Raw genomic sequence first — 15,206 nt, forward strand, 5'->3', positions numbered from 1 at the left:
TTAAGTGAGTTAAGCTGCTTTGCTACACCGATAATATCTACGTCTATGTTTCTCATCTTCGCAGTTGTTCTTGATTGGAATTTCGTAATATTTACTTCGTCTTCTTTGGTGAAGGAGTTTCGGAAAACCGTGTTTAGTAGCTCTGCTTTGGTGACACTGTCATCAGTGACTTCACAATTGTTATCGCGCAGTGAAGGTATAGATTGCGTCTTGCCAATGGTGTGCTTTATATATGACCAGAATCTCTTTGGGTTTTCTGCCAGATTCCGAGACAGAGTTTCGTTGTGGAAATAATTAAAAGAATCTCCACCTTCACAATTCTCTATTATTCCAATCTTGTATAGCGCGCGGAAAGAATGAACACCTATATCTTTCCGTACGAACTCTGATTTCCCTTATTTTATCGTGGTGATCGTTTCTCCCTATGCAGGTCGGTGTCAACAAAATATTTTCGCATTCGGAAGATAAAGTTGGTGATTGGAATTTCGTGAGAAGATTCCGTCGCAACGAAAAACGCCTTTTTTTGTAATGATTTTCAGCCCAAATCCCGTATCATTTCTGTGACACTCTCTCACATATTTCGCGAAAATACAAAACGTGCTGCCCTTCTTTGAACTTTTTCGATGTACTCAGTCAGTCCTATCTGGTAAGGATCCCACACCGCGCAACAGTATCTAAAAGAGGACGGACAAGCGTAGTGTAGGCAGTGTCCTTAGTAGGTCTCTTACATTTTCTAAGTGTCCTGCCAATAAAACGCAGCCTTTGGTTAGCCTTCCTCACAACATTTTCTATGTGTTCTTTCCAATTTAAGTTGTTCGTAATTGTAATACCTAGGTATTTAGTGTAATTTACGGCTTTTAGATTAGAGTGATTTATCGTGTAACCGAAGTTTAACGAGTTTCTTTTAGTACTCATGTGGATGACCTTACACTTTATTTCGTTATTTACACGATAATCAAAGATGTCGTCTCACATGACTCATAAATATGCTCGGAATGATAGAAAGTTCAAGTCACAGGAAAACTCGCGTCGAAAGGAATCCAAAAAGCCCAAGGTGTCCAATGCTGAGTGAATGCGAGAGCTGCGGCAGGGTCGTGAGGGAAAGGAAAAAACGGCGCAAAGCGATTACAGAGCTGGACAATCGGTCATACAGCATTCTGCGACAGTCCAGACGTCTACGGGTTATGTGCAGGCGCCGTTGAAAGGCAACACAGAAACAGCGATACTATACAGATGGCAACATTACGACTCCAGACGAGTAACGCGACCACGAGATACGTCGTGTTGTCAACCGACGCTACTGCGATCAACTTGTGATTTATCTATTCTGTAACCATTACACTACTATGCATAATCATTGTATTAAAGAGATCGGTGATTGAATTATATACTAATATGAAACACTTGTAATGATTTGATCCCGACGTTTCCACGAAAAATCTACAGCGCGGACCCGAACTGTACACATAATTATATACTGCCCGGCCGGTATTAGGACTGCGATGGTCTAGTAAAAAATTCATCGAGTCAATCGCACTGAAACCAGTACATGGAAACTTGAACTGTGATGTGATTCTCCTTGGCGGGCGGACGTGAGTGTAGCGTCTGTGAAGAACGTGGTGAATAGTAGGGCAGCGCACGTGACGTATCCCACGCTGGCGGAAATGACGCGCGAGACGAGCGTGGGTGTTCGCCACGCCTCCACGCGGAACACTGCGCTACTCGAGCCAACACACAAGCACACATGCAGAGAGAGAGAGAGAGAGAGAGAGAGAGAGAGAGAGAGAGAGAGACCCGGGGTTCTCTAACGAGGACACACTATTATGCCCGGTCAATTCTTATCAATCTGAACATCCAGGCATGTGTACGAACACTGTTCTTACCGATTCCAGGGTCTTAATGGCGGCTCTATGAGCATTTCTCTTCTCAGTTAACATATGAATTCCTACTTACAGCACTCGTCCCGTAGTACTTTAATGCCTCTGGAAACTCCGTGAGGGCACGTCGTAAGACGAAGACTTAATCGTACCTACAGGTTATGACGATAAAATCAGAGAAATTCTTGTTGTTGTTGTTGTGGTCTTCAGTCCTGAGACTGGTTTGATGCAGCTCTCCATGCTACTCTATCCTGTGCAAGCTTTTTCATCTCCCAGTACCTACTGCAACCTACATCCTTCTGAATCTGCTTAGTGTATTCATCTCTTGGTCTCCCTCTACGATTTTTACCCTCCACGCTGCCCTCCAATACTAAATTGGTGATCCCTTGATGCCTCAGAACATGTCCTACCAACCGATTCCTTCTTCTGGTCAAGTTGTGCCACAAACTTCTCTTCTCCCCAATCCTATTCAGTACTTCCTCATTAGTTATGTGATCTACCCATCTAATCTTCAGCATTCTTCTGTAGCACCACATTTCGAAAGCTTCTATTCTCTTCTTGTACAAACGATTTATCGTCCATGTTTCACTTCCATACATGGCTACACTCCATACGAATACTTTCAGAAATGACTTCCTGACACTTAAATCAATACTGGATGTTAACAAATTTCTCTTCTTCAGAAACGCTTTCCTTGCCATTGCCAGCCTACATTTTATATCCTCTCTACTTCGACCATCATCAGTTATTTTGCTCCCCAAATAGCAAAACTCCTTTACTACTTTAAGTGCCTCATTTCCTAATCTAATTCCCTCAGTATCACCCGACTTAATTAGACTACATTCCATTATCCTTGTTTTGCTTTTGTTGATGTTCATCTTATATCCTCCTTTCAAGACACTGTCCATTCCATTCAACTGCTCTTCCAAGTCCTTTGCTGTTCTCTGACAGAATTACAATGTCATCGGCGAACCTCAAGGTTTTTATTTCTTCTCCATGAATTTTAATACCTACTCCGAATTTTTCTTTTGTTTCCTTTACTGCTTGCTCAATATACAGATTGAACAACATCGGGGAGAGGCTACAACCCTGTCTTACTCCCTTCCCAACCACTGCTTCCCTTTCATGTCCCTCGACTCTTATAACTGCCATCTGGTTTCTGTATAAATTGTAAATAGCCTTTCGCTCCCTGTATTTTACCCCTGCCACCTTTAGAATTTGAAAGAGAGTATTCCAGTCAACATTGTCAAAAGCTTTCTCTAAGTCTACAAATGCTAGAAACGTAGGTTTGCCTTTCCTTAATCTTTCTTCTAAGATAAGTCGTAAGGTCAGTATTGCCTCACGTGTTCCAGTGTTTCTACGGAATCCAAACTGATCTTCCCCGAGGTTGGCTTCTACTAGCATTTCCATTCGTCTGTAAAGAATTCGTGTTAGTATTTTGCAGCTGTGACTTATTAAGCTGATAGTTCGGTAATTTTCACATCTGTCAACACCTGCTTTCTTTGGGATTGGAATTATTATATTCTTCTTGAAGTCTGAGGGTATTTCGCCTGTTTCATACATCTTGCTCACCAGATGGTAGAGTTTTGTCAGGACTGGCTCTCCCACGGCCGTCAGTAGTTCCAATGGAATATTGTCTACTCCGGGGGCCTTGTTTCGACTCAGGTCTTTCAGTGCTCTGTCAAACTCTTCACGCAGTATCGTATCTCCCATTTCATCTTCATCTACATCCTCTTCCATTTCCATAATATTGTCCTCAAGTACATCGCCCTTGTATAGACCCTCTATATACTCCTTCCACCTTTCTGCTTTCCCTTCTTTGCTTAGAACTGGGTTTCCATTTGAGCTCTTGATATTCATACAAGTCGTTCTCTTATCTCCAAAGGTCTCTTTAATTTTCCTGTAGGCGGTATCTATCTTACCCCTAGTGAGATAGGCCTCTACATCCTTACATTTGTCCTCTAGCCATCCCTGCTTAGCCATTTTGCACTTCCTGTCGATCTCATTTTTGAGACGTTTGTATTCCTTTTTGCCTGTTTCACTTACTGCATTTTTATATTTTCTCCTTTCATCAATTATATTCAATATTTCTTCTGTTACCCAAGGATTTCTACTAGCCCTCGTCTTTTTACCTACTTGATCCTCTGCTGCCTTCACTACTTCATCCCTCAAAGCTACCCATTCTTCTTCTACTGTATTTATTTCCCCCATTCCTGTCAATTGCTCCCTTATGCTCTCCCTGAATGTCTGTACAACCTCTGGTTCTTTTAGTTTATCCAGGTCCCATCTCCTTGAATTCCCACCTTTTTGCAGTTTCTTCAGTTTTAATCTACAGGTCATAACCAATAGATTGTGGTCAGAGTCCACATCTGCCCCTGGAAATGTCTTACAATTTAAAACCTGGTTCCTAAATCTCTGTCTTACCATTATATAATCTATCTGATACCTTTTAGTATCTCCAGGGTTCTTCCATGTATACAACCTTCTTTCATGATTCTTAAACCAAGTGTTAGTTATGATTATGTTGTGCTCTGTGCAAAATTCTACCAGGCGGCTTCCTCTTTCATTTCTGTCCCCCAATCCATATTCACCTACTATGTTTCCTTCTCTCCCTTTTCCTACACTCGAATTCCAGTCACCCATGACTATTAAATTTTCGTCTCCCTTCACAATCTGAATAATTTCTTTTATTTCATCATACATTTCTTCAATTTCTTCGTCATCTGCAGAGCTAGTTGGCATATAAACTTGTACTACTGTAGTAGGTGTGGGCTTCGTATCTATCTTGGCCACAATAATGCGCTCACTATGCTGTTTGTAGTAGCTTACCCGCATTCCTATTTTCCTATTCATTATTAAACCTACTCCTGCATTACCCCTATTTGATTTTGTGTTTATAACCCTGTAGTCACCTGGCCAGAAGTCTTGTTCCTCCTGCCACCGAACTTCACTAATTCCCACTATATCTAACTTCAACCTATCCATTTCCCTTTTTAAATTTTCTAACCTACCTGCCCGATTAATGGATCTGACATTCCACGCTCCGATCCGTAGAACGCCAGTTTTCTTTCTCCTGATAACGACATCCTCTTGAGTAGTCCCCGCCCGGAGATCCGAATGGGGGACTATTTTACCTCCGGAATATTTTACCCAAGAGGACGCCATCATCATTTAATCATACAGTAAAGCTGCATGCCCTCGGGAAAAATTACGGCTGTAGTTTCCCCTTGCTTTCAGCCGTTCGCAGTACCAGCACAGCAAGGCCGTTTTTGTTATTGTTACAAGGCCAGATCAGTCAATCATCCAGACTGTTGCCCTTGCAACTACTGAAAAGGCTGCTGCCCCTCTTCAGGAACCACATGTTTGTCTGGCCTCTCAACAGATACCCCTCCGTTGTGGTTGCACCTACGGTATGGCTATCTGTATCGCTGAGGCACGCAAGCCTCCCCACCAACGGCAAGGTCCATGGTTCATTTATTCATTCTTATTTAACGGATATTACCCAACAGTTTTCTTCGTACAATCCTTCCGTAGATGATTGGCAAAGATATAAAAATGGTACTTGTCGTTTGTGGTGTACTGGTATAGATATAAATCGAGAAACAAGGAAGGAAGATTAGGGTTTAATGTCCTACTGCAAAGGAAGTACAACTTCCACCGATTCGTCAATGAAAGAGAAAAAAAAAAAAAAAAAAAAAATTGAGCACGTCCTTCTTCAAATGAACCATCCCAGCATTTTCCGTGTGCGATATAAGGAAGCCTATTCCTAAACGTGGATGGCAGTCGTTGCTTGCTTCATTTCACTATGCAAACGATCAAATAATGTTGCATTACAAGATTCAATCGATAATTCACTCTTTTCTAAACAGTTCACGACGATAATACTCAAAGGGTCCCTACAAACTAGTGTCACTGTTTTGCCCATTGATTGGTTTTGTTTTTAGGATGTAATGGTGGTTAGACCTTACGTCTACAGCCACATCTATACTATGCCTCAGCTTCTTCATATGCTATTATAAAATGAGAGATATCGGCTTCTTAGCTCTAGATTCGGCATATTTCGCACCATCGCAAGCACAGGAAACGCAGAAATTCATTACGAAATTTCATTTCATAAGAGGATCTCACGAATTTTAATACGCCCGATTTCTATTTCAAGATTTTCACTAGTGTTTTCTTAAAGAGAAACATTAATCGCGCAACCAGAAGCCACCAAATCTGCACTGCTCCTATGACCACATTTAAATTTATTCATCCACGAACAATTAGTTTACAACACTGCGTCAGAGATCGTATAAAAAATCCACAACTCACTTTATACTGGAATGTGGTAAAAATCTCTCATTACTGTACGGTGCTTGTCTTTGTCCGCTTCTGTGAATCATATGAAATAGACCAAACTAATTCGCATTGTGCATTTGTTTGAGAGGCTGAATAAAACCTTTACAAGGTCATGTTCACCAAAAGTTTTCACTATTTACTATAAATTTATCCGCTTATAAACCCAGCCTCTGTTGTTATTAAAAACTAACAAAATCCGCACAAAATCGATGGCGATTACTGCCCTTCGTCACATAATCGTTTCCATCTCTCTCTCTCTCTCTCTCTCTCTCTCTCTCTCTCTCTCTCTCTCTCTCCCCCCCCCCCCCCTTACCCTGTCGTTAACGCTGGTTTCAGAAAAGCTCCGTGGACGCTCGCTGCGACTGTGACTCAGTGAAGCAGTCACATCTGGACTCTTTACTGACCCAGTTTGCAGAACAACATGCGCATCCGCTGTGTCTGTTCTAATTCTATTTGGTGACGTCCAGAGTTTCCGAAGGAAGTCGGGCTTCTAACATTATTTTAGACGTTGAGAAATTAGTAGTATTCGGAGCTCATGTAACACTGGCTATTCCACGAGTTTACTTTAAAGAAATTAAGTTCTGTTAATATCTCACGTTTCTGTCAAATCGATCCACAGTTTACTAAAAGTCTTCATTTGTTGGAATAGATGGCAGTCAGAGAGTACTAAATGAAACGCAGAGACAGACTTTTGCAGGCGTCTAGTTGAGTTGGTTCTTTTTTTTTATTTTTTTTTTTTTTTTTTTTTTTTTTGCGAAAGATAATTTTCCTCCCTTTAATTCGCAATCCGGGTCTCACTCATGTATGTCTTCATCAAGTTTGTCCAGAAGACTTGTGTGCTATTTGCCAGATACCCTTAACCTTTTGCAAATCAATTAATAAGAAGGGTCCACTTTGCTTTCCTAAAAACAATGACCTCAATCTTTGCAACAGATGATATTATTATCCATGCAGACAGGGTGAGTCACGTAAGATGTAAACGTATTTGAAATTACAATGAAATCAAGACCATTAGCTGCTTACAGGCGTTGATAAATATCAACGGGAACAGTTGAAAATGTATACTCCAACCGGGACTCGGACCCGGGATCTCCAGCTTACGTGGCAGACGCTCTATCCGACTGAGGCAACGAGGACACAGAGGGTAGTGGGACCTCAGGGACTTCTCTCTGGCACGCTCCCCGTGAGACCAACATATCCAACTAAATGTCCACACACTACATTTGTAGTGCCCCTGCCCACTATACTCATTACTCGCGGCAGTCAATCTACCGATTCCCGCAAGAGTTTGAGCAATGTGAGCGCACACTTCTTGCATCACCTGTAATCTTTCCGTTACTTTCGTTTCTACCTGATTTTCATATTTATTACTTTGTCAAAATATCTTCCAAAGACATCTGCTAGCTTCAATGAAGGGAACATTTTTTCCTCATCATCCGTTACGATTAAATTTTGCGATCTATAAATGCCTCTCGCAATACTTACCAGCCGTCAGAAGGAGCGAGATAATTTCATGTATTCTCAATTCACCTCAATAGGTGTGCGCTTTATTCTCGTTGCTTCTGCCATATGATTCTGCCCGTCCGTCTTCTTTCTGCCGTGTATGCTATCGTTGTATTTTCAGAGGGATTCTTCAGCCGTTCTAATCTTCACCGGCTCTTTACATTCATCATCAAACCACGGCTCCACCATTTCTTTGCAACTCCACCAGTGATTCCGGACGAAAGGTGAGTCATGACTTTTTCTTGGTATCATTATTATTAATACGCATTACAAAAAATAGGTTGGAAGTAAAAAAATTGTTATAGAAAATTACAGGAAATAGGTTTATGAAGTCATAGTAAGTACAATGTCTCAAACTACCGGCTTTCGGCATTTACACACTCCTGTAGTTTGGTTTCTACACTCAAGCACAGCCTGGTACAGGATTCTTTATACTGATAGAAGCCGACCTCGGGGACGATCAGTTTGGATTCCGTAGAAATGTTGGAACACGTGAGGCAATACTGACCCTACCACTTATCTTAGAAGAGAGATTAAGGGAAGGCAAACCTACGTTTCTAGCATTTGTGGACTTAGAGAAAGCTTTTGACAATGTTGATTGGCATACTCTCTTTCAAATTCTGAAGGTGGTAGGGGTAAAATACAGGGAGCGAAAGGCTATTTACAATTTGTACAGAAAGCAGATGGCAATTATAAGAGTCGAGGGGTATGAAAGGGAAGCAATGGTTGGGAAGAGAGAGAGACAGGGTTGTAGCCTCTCCCTAATGTTATTCAATCTGTATACAGGGTGTTACAAAAAGGTACGGCCAAACTTTCAGGAAACATTCTTCACACACAAAGATAGAAAATATGTTATGTGGACATGTGTCCGGAAACGCTTACTCATGTTAGAGCTCATTTTATTACTTCTCTTCAAATCACATTAATCATGGAATGGAAACACACAGCAACAGAACCTACCAGCTTGACTTCACTTTGTTATAGGAAATGTTCAAAATGTCCTCCGTTAGCGAGGATACATGCATCCACCCTGCGTCGCATGGAATCCTTGATGCGCTGATGCAGCGCTGGAGAATGGCGTATTGTATCACAGCCGTCCGCAATACGAGCACGAAGAGTCTCTACATTTGGTACCGGGGTTGCGTAGACAAGAGCTTTCAAATGTCCCCATAAATGAAAGTCAAGAGAGTTGAGGTCAGGAGAGGGTGGAGGCGATGGAATTGGTCCGCCTCTACCAATCCATCGGTCACCGAATCTGTTGTTGAGAAGCGTACGAACACTTCGACTGAAACGTGCAGGAGCTCCGTCGTGCATGAACCACATGTTGTGTCGTACTTGTAACGGCACATGTTCTAGTAGCACAGGTAGAGTATCCGGTATGAAATCATGATAACGTGCTCCATTGAGCGTAGGCGGAAGAAACTAAAATGAGCTCTAACATGGAAATTAAGCGTTTCCGGACACATGTCCACATAACATCTTTCCTTTATTTGTGTGTGAGGAATGTTTCCTGAAAGTTTGGCCGTACCTTGCTGTAACACCCTGCATATTGAGCAAGCAATAAAGGAAACAAAAGAAAAGTTCGGAGTAGGTATTAAAATCGATGGAGAAGAAATAAAAACTTTGTGGTTCGCCGATGACATTGTAATTCTGTCAGAGACAGCAATGGACTTGGAAGAGCAGTTGAACGGAATGGACAGTGTCTTGAAAGGAGGATACAAGATGAACATCAACAAAAGCAAAACGAGGATAATGGAATGTAATCGAATTAAGTCGGATGATGCTGAGGGAATTAGATTAGGAAATGAGACACTTGGGAGTAGTGAAGGAGTTTTGCTATTAGGGGAGCAAAATAACTGATGATGGTCGAAGTAGAGAGGATATAAAATGTAGACTGGCAATGGCAAGGAAAGTGTTTCTGAAGAAGAAAATTTTGTTTACATCGAGTATAGATTTAAATGTCAGGAAGTCGTTTCTGAAAGTACTTGTATGGAGTGTAGCCATGTATGGAAGTGAAACGTGGACGATACATAGTTTAGACAAGAAGAGAACAGAAGCTTTCGAAATGTGGTGTTACAGAAGAATGCTGAAGATTAGATGGGTAGATCACATAACTAATGAGGAGGTACTGAATAGAATTGGGGAGAAGAGGAGCTTGTGGCACAACTTGACTAGAAGAAGGGATCGGTTGGTAGGACATGTTCTGAGACATCGAGGGATCACCAAGTTAGTATTGGAGGGCAGCGTGGAGGGTAAAAATCGTAGAGGGAGACCAAGAGATGAATACACTAAGCAGATTCAGAAGGATGTAGGCTGCAGTAGGTACGGGGAGATGAAGAAGCTTGCACAGGATAGAGTAGCATGGAGAGCTGCATCAAACCAGTCTCAGGACTGAAGACCACAACAACAACAACAACAATATGAATGTCTTTGGATGCTCTTTACGTGAATTGACACACATGGTCAAGAGTGCATGGTTTTTTTTGCAAAGTCTTTATCTTTGATAACATCTCAGAAGAAAAAGTCGACTGGAGTGAAGTCCAGTGATCGTGGTGGCCATTCAATTGGCCCTCATCGGCCTATCCACCTGTTAGGCAATTCGTTCTCAAGAAACCCATGCATTGTTAGAGCATAGTGGAGAGGAGCTCCATCGTGCTGGTTCAAATGGCTCTGAGCACTATGGGACTTAACATCTGAGGTCATCAGTCCCATAGAACTTAGAACTACTTAAACCTAACTAACCTAAGGACATCACACACATCCATGCCCAAGGCAGGATTCGAACCTGCGACCGTAGCAATCGCGCGGTTCCGGACTGAAGCGCCTAGAAACGCTCGGCCACCGCGGCCGGCCATCGTGCTGGAAGTAGAACTCTTTCACTGCCTTGCTGCACCGGCGTCCCACAGAGTGTTAAGATAGAAGTCGTGGAAAAAACTGGTCCGATTATCCCATGACATAAAAGGCACGGATAAACTGTAAACCCAAGTTGATTCAATTGTTTTTTCAGTTACAGCATACGGGTTTTCTGTAGCGTAATACACATAGTTATGCCTATTAACTGCGCCTGGCAGCCTAGAATTCGCTCACCAACAATTTTTTTCGAATTACGCCGTCATCTTGGATTTCTTCATTCCGAAGCATGTCGCGGAATTCTAAATGGCGATCTGGACGATGATCTAGTAATCCATGAAGTAATCTTGGCCGATACACTTACAAACCTAAACGCTGCATTAGACTACCCAATGATTACGGGTAATCTTCAGCAACTCAAAAGAGTTTCTCCTTTTGGATTGCTTTGGGCTTTGGATAAATGCCTGTGCAACTTCCATTTCATTTTTATGGTTAGTAACATTCACTGGTCGACCACTCTTTGGCGCATTACAGATAGACCCAGTTAGATCAAATTTGTCGTGCAACCTGTAAATTGATAGCCTACTTGGTGGAGGTGTATTGAATTATTCTGCCCATTTCTGTCGAACCCGTTAAGGATTTTCTGTCTTCCTCTCTCGTTTAATTATCCACTTCCGTTGGTGGTCGCTTAAATCTCAAGCTGTGATTAACGGAATACAGAAAAATAAAAATCTGTCTTAGAGCAGATAAAAATGTAGTATACCATGTTTCATACCTACTTATGCACCCCCTCCCCATATTTACTGCCCTTGCAGACGACCCTCGAGATCTTGCAGATGCTGTTGTTATCTATATGAGGTACTACCTGAAAAAGGTTGCACAAATATCCAATCGCATCTTGATAATATTTCAAAGTGGTCTAAAGACTGGCATCTTGGTTAAGTGTTCACATGTGTAAACTGTGCACTTAACAAAACGAAAAACTACAATATTATACAGGGTGTTCGGAAATTCCTGTTACAAACTTGTAGGACTTTAGACGTGAGTGAGTACATCATATTTTGAGCAGGAACCCATGATACTGTTTCCATTCTACGACGGTTTCACTTCAGATATTTAACTCATCCACTTCAACTTTAGGAACTGAATTAGGCCTGATGCAGTACAATTATTAGGTAACAATTCCAAAGGAAACATAACGAAACATCCACTTATCACTTAAGCGCATTTGTTTGTAGTTAACGCACTAACTGGTTCTGCATATTTTATGTTCCTACTAAACGTACTGTATCGAAATTACGAGAGAGCACATTCCGGGAAGAGATGGGCAACATATTACTACCGCCCACATATATCTCGCGTAATGATCACAACGAAAAGATCCGAGAAATTAGAGCAAATACGGAGACTTACAAGCAGTCGTTCTTCCCACGCACAATTCGTGAATGGAACAGGGAAGGGGGGATCAGATAGTGGTACAATAAGTACCCTCCGCCACACACCGTAAGGTGGCTCGCGGAGTATAGATGTAGATGTAGATGTAGATGTAGATGTAGATGTACTCGTTCTCGGAAGCAGTGCCACTGAATGTCCGCCTCGCAGCAGGACAGGCGTTAAGTGACATCAGGTGGTTGTCTGACATAGTACACGCCGTCCTGTTCAGCAACTTGAGACTTCTCTCTTCCTCTCCACAGACGTGGACCCATTACGTATCTGAATTGAAACCGTCGTAGAACCTGAGAATTTAAGAAGTGAAGAGCCCCGGAATCACTACTGCTGTGTAAACACCGCCAGGCGGGTCTCCCATGCCAAGTTGCTTGTTATATTTATCAGATACACTACCTAATCAAAAGTATCCGGACACCTCTATCTAATGCGGTATTGCGAACTAGAGATCTCGAGAGGGGAACGGCCAGTATAAAACTATGCGGGCAGCGTTGCGTTTTCAGCAAAGAAGTAGCTTTCCGGCAGGCATAAGATAGCATTAATCGGCCAGCCCTCTGGAAGATAATGCAGTAGTTCAGCATATCAACAAAGTACGTTAGGATGACTGCAGCTGGTTAGAAGAGAACAAGTTGTCAAGTATGGTCTGCAAATCAATTGGCGGCACCCTTCATAGTTATGAATGGGTTGAGGAAGGCTGACCCTCTGTCGCCAGTTCTGTTCAACAATGCGCTAGAAAAGGTGATACATCCAGTTGACCGTACTAGAGTGATGGAGATGGTTGGGAGTGAGGCGATCCTTGCATTTGCAGAAGATGACGAGATCGTAGGCGAAACTCTGAATGAGGTGACAGCAGATACATCTCGATTTATGACATAAGCGAGCAAACTGGGGTTACTCGTCAACGATGAGAAAACAAAGTACAGACAAAATGATATGGACGCAATCGGTATAAACGGTCACAATTTTGAGAGTAGAAACATCCAAGTACCTGGGGTCAATATTGTCGAATAAAAGTGACGAGAACAAAATTCTACAAACAATAAATGCGAATCGGCTGGTACTACATTTTAAACCCCCTACATATGTCACCCAGAGTATATAAGGAAAGCAAGATACAGATGTACGTGTCACTACTGCGACAGGTTATATTGTACGGTTGTGAGACGTGGGCAGCTATACAAACCGTGGAAGAGCACACCCGTGCACTCGACAGCAAGACTTTTAAGGAAAATTTATCGTCCGCTACATGCTCAGAAACTGGAAGATGGGAAAGAAGGCGGAATGAAGGTGTGCGTCGGCGGTTAAAAAAGCTGATACTGAGAGAGTGATTGCTGGACAGGACATGTTCTCCGAGCAGAGGGTACTCTGGTAAGAAAAGTATTAGTACAAGAGCCAACTGTAGAAGGGGTCGTCCGCAAACGAGGTGAAAAGACACAGAACTTTAGTGACCCTGGAAGAAGCAGATCTAACAGCCAGCATTGAGGATAACAGAGACAGAAGTAAAGGTCAAACATATGTAATCGATTTTTTTGATGTTACTATTCTATTCAGTCACGGCTCGTGGACTAGACGTGTTGATCAATTCATTATGTTTTTATGTTTATAAATTTGTATATTTTTGGCTTCTGCCATGAGCCTAAATGGCGCGTTTTTTGCAATAAATGATGATGATGATGATTAATAATAATACCTACTGTATACCTACTTATGCATCCGCCTCCTGTACAATATACGCTTCCCTAGAGTGCAATGACTATAATCAAAGGTAAATTGGAGCAAAACGAGGAATAGACATAGTGAATAATGAATGCAATAACAAGGCAATACTGACCTTACGACTTATCTTAGAAGAAAGATTAAGGAAAGGCAAACCTATGTTTCTAGCATTTGTAGACTTAGAGAAAGCTTTTGACAATGTTGACTGGAATACTCTCTTTCAAATTCTAAAGGTGGCAGGAGTAAAATACAGGGAGCGAAAGGCTATTTACAATTTGTACAGAAACCAGATAGCAGTTATAAGAATCGAGGGGCATGAAAGGGAAGCAGTGGTTGAGAAGGGAGTGAGACAGGGTTGTAGCCTCTCCTCGATGTTATTCAATCTGTATATTGAGCAAGCAGTAAAGGAAACAAAAGAAAAAATCGGAGTAGGTATTAAAATCGATGGAGAAGAAATAAAAACTTTGAGGTTCGCCGATGACATTGTAATTCTGTCAGAGACAAATGGCTCTGAGCACTATAAGACTTAACTTCTGAGGTCATCAGTCGCCTAGAACTTAGAACTAATTAAACCTAACTAACCTAAGGACATCACACACATCCATGCCCGAGGCAGGATTCGAACCTGCGACCGTAGCGGTCGCCCGGCTCCAGACTGTAGCCCCTAGAACCGCATGGCCACTCGGTCGGCGTTGTCAGAGACATCAAAGGGTCTGGAAGAGCAGTTGAATGGAATGAACAGTGTCTTGAAAGGAGGATATAAGATGAACATCAACAAAAGCAAAACGACGATAGTGGAATGTAGTGGAATTAAGTCGGGTGATGCTGAGGGAATTAGATTAGGAAATGAGACACTTAAGGTAGTAAAGAAGTTTTGCTATTTGGGGAGCAAAATAACTGATGATGGTCGAAGTACAGAGGATATAAAATGTAGACTGGCAATGGCAAGGAAAGCGTTTCCGAAGAAGAGAAATTTGTTGACATCGAGTATAGATTTAAGTGTCAGGAAGTCGTTTCAGAAAGTATTTGTATGGAGTGTAGCCATGTATGGAAGTGAAACATGGACGATAAATAGTTTTGACAAGAAGAGAATAGAAGCTTTCGAAATGTGGTGCTACAGAAGACTGTTGAAGATTAGGTGGGTGGATCATGTAACTAATGAGGAGGTATTGAATAGGATTGGGGAGAAGAGAAGTTTGTGGCACAACTTGACTAGAAGAAGGGATCGATTGGTAGGACATGTCCTGAGGCATCAAGGGATCACAAATTTAGCATTGGAGGGCAGCGTGGAGGGTAAAAATCGTAGAGGGAGACCAAGAAATGAATACACTAAGCAGATTCAAAAGGATGTAGGTTGTAGTAGGTACTGGGAGATGAAGGAGCTTGCACGGGATAGATTAGCATGGGGAGCTGCATCAACCAGTCTCAGGACTGAAGACCACAACAACAACAACAACAACAACAACAACAGCA

At 42.0% G+C, this 15,206-nt stretch overlaps 1 protein-coding gene across 2 annotated transcripts in view; it reads right to left on the reverse strand.

Moving 5' to 3' along the window:
- Positions 1 to 15,206, reverse strand: part of LOC126412821 (putative protein FAM10A4) — a 191,800-nt gene that overhangs the window by 47,301 nt on the left and 129,293 nt on the right. The gene's annotated exons all lie outside the window — the stretch shown is intronic.

The sequence above is a fragment of the Schistocerca serialis genome, chromosome 7 (genome assembly GCF_023864345.2).
Source record: "Schistocerca serialis cubense isolate TAMUIC-IGC-003099 chromosome 7, iqSchSeri2.2, whole genome shotgun sequence".
NCBI classification, from domain to species: Eukaryota; Metazoa; Arthropoda; class Insecta; order Orthoptera; family Acrididae; genus Schistocerca; species Schistocerca serialis.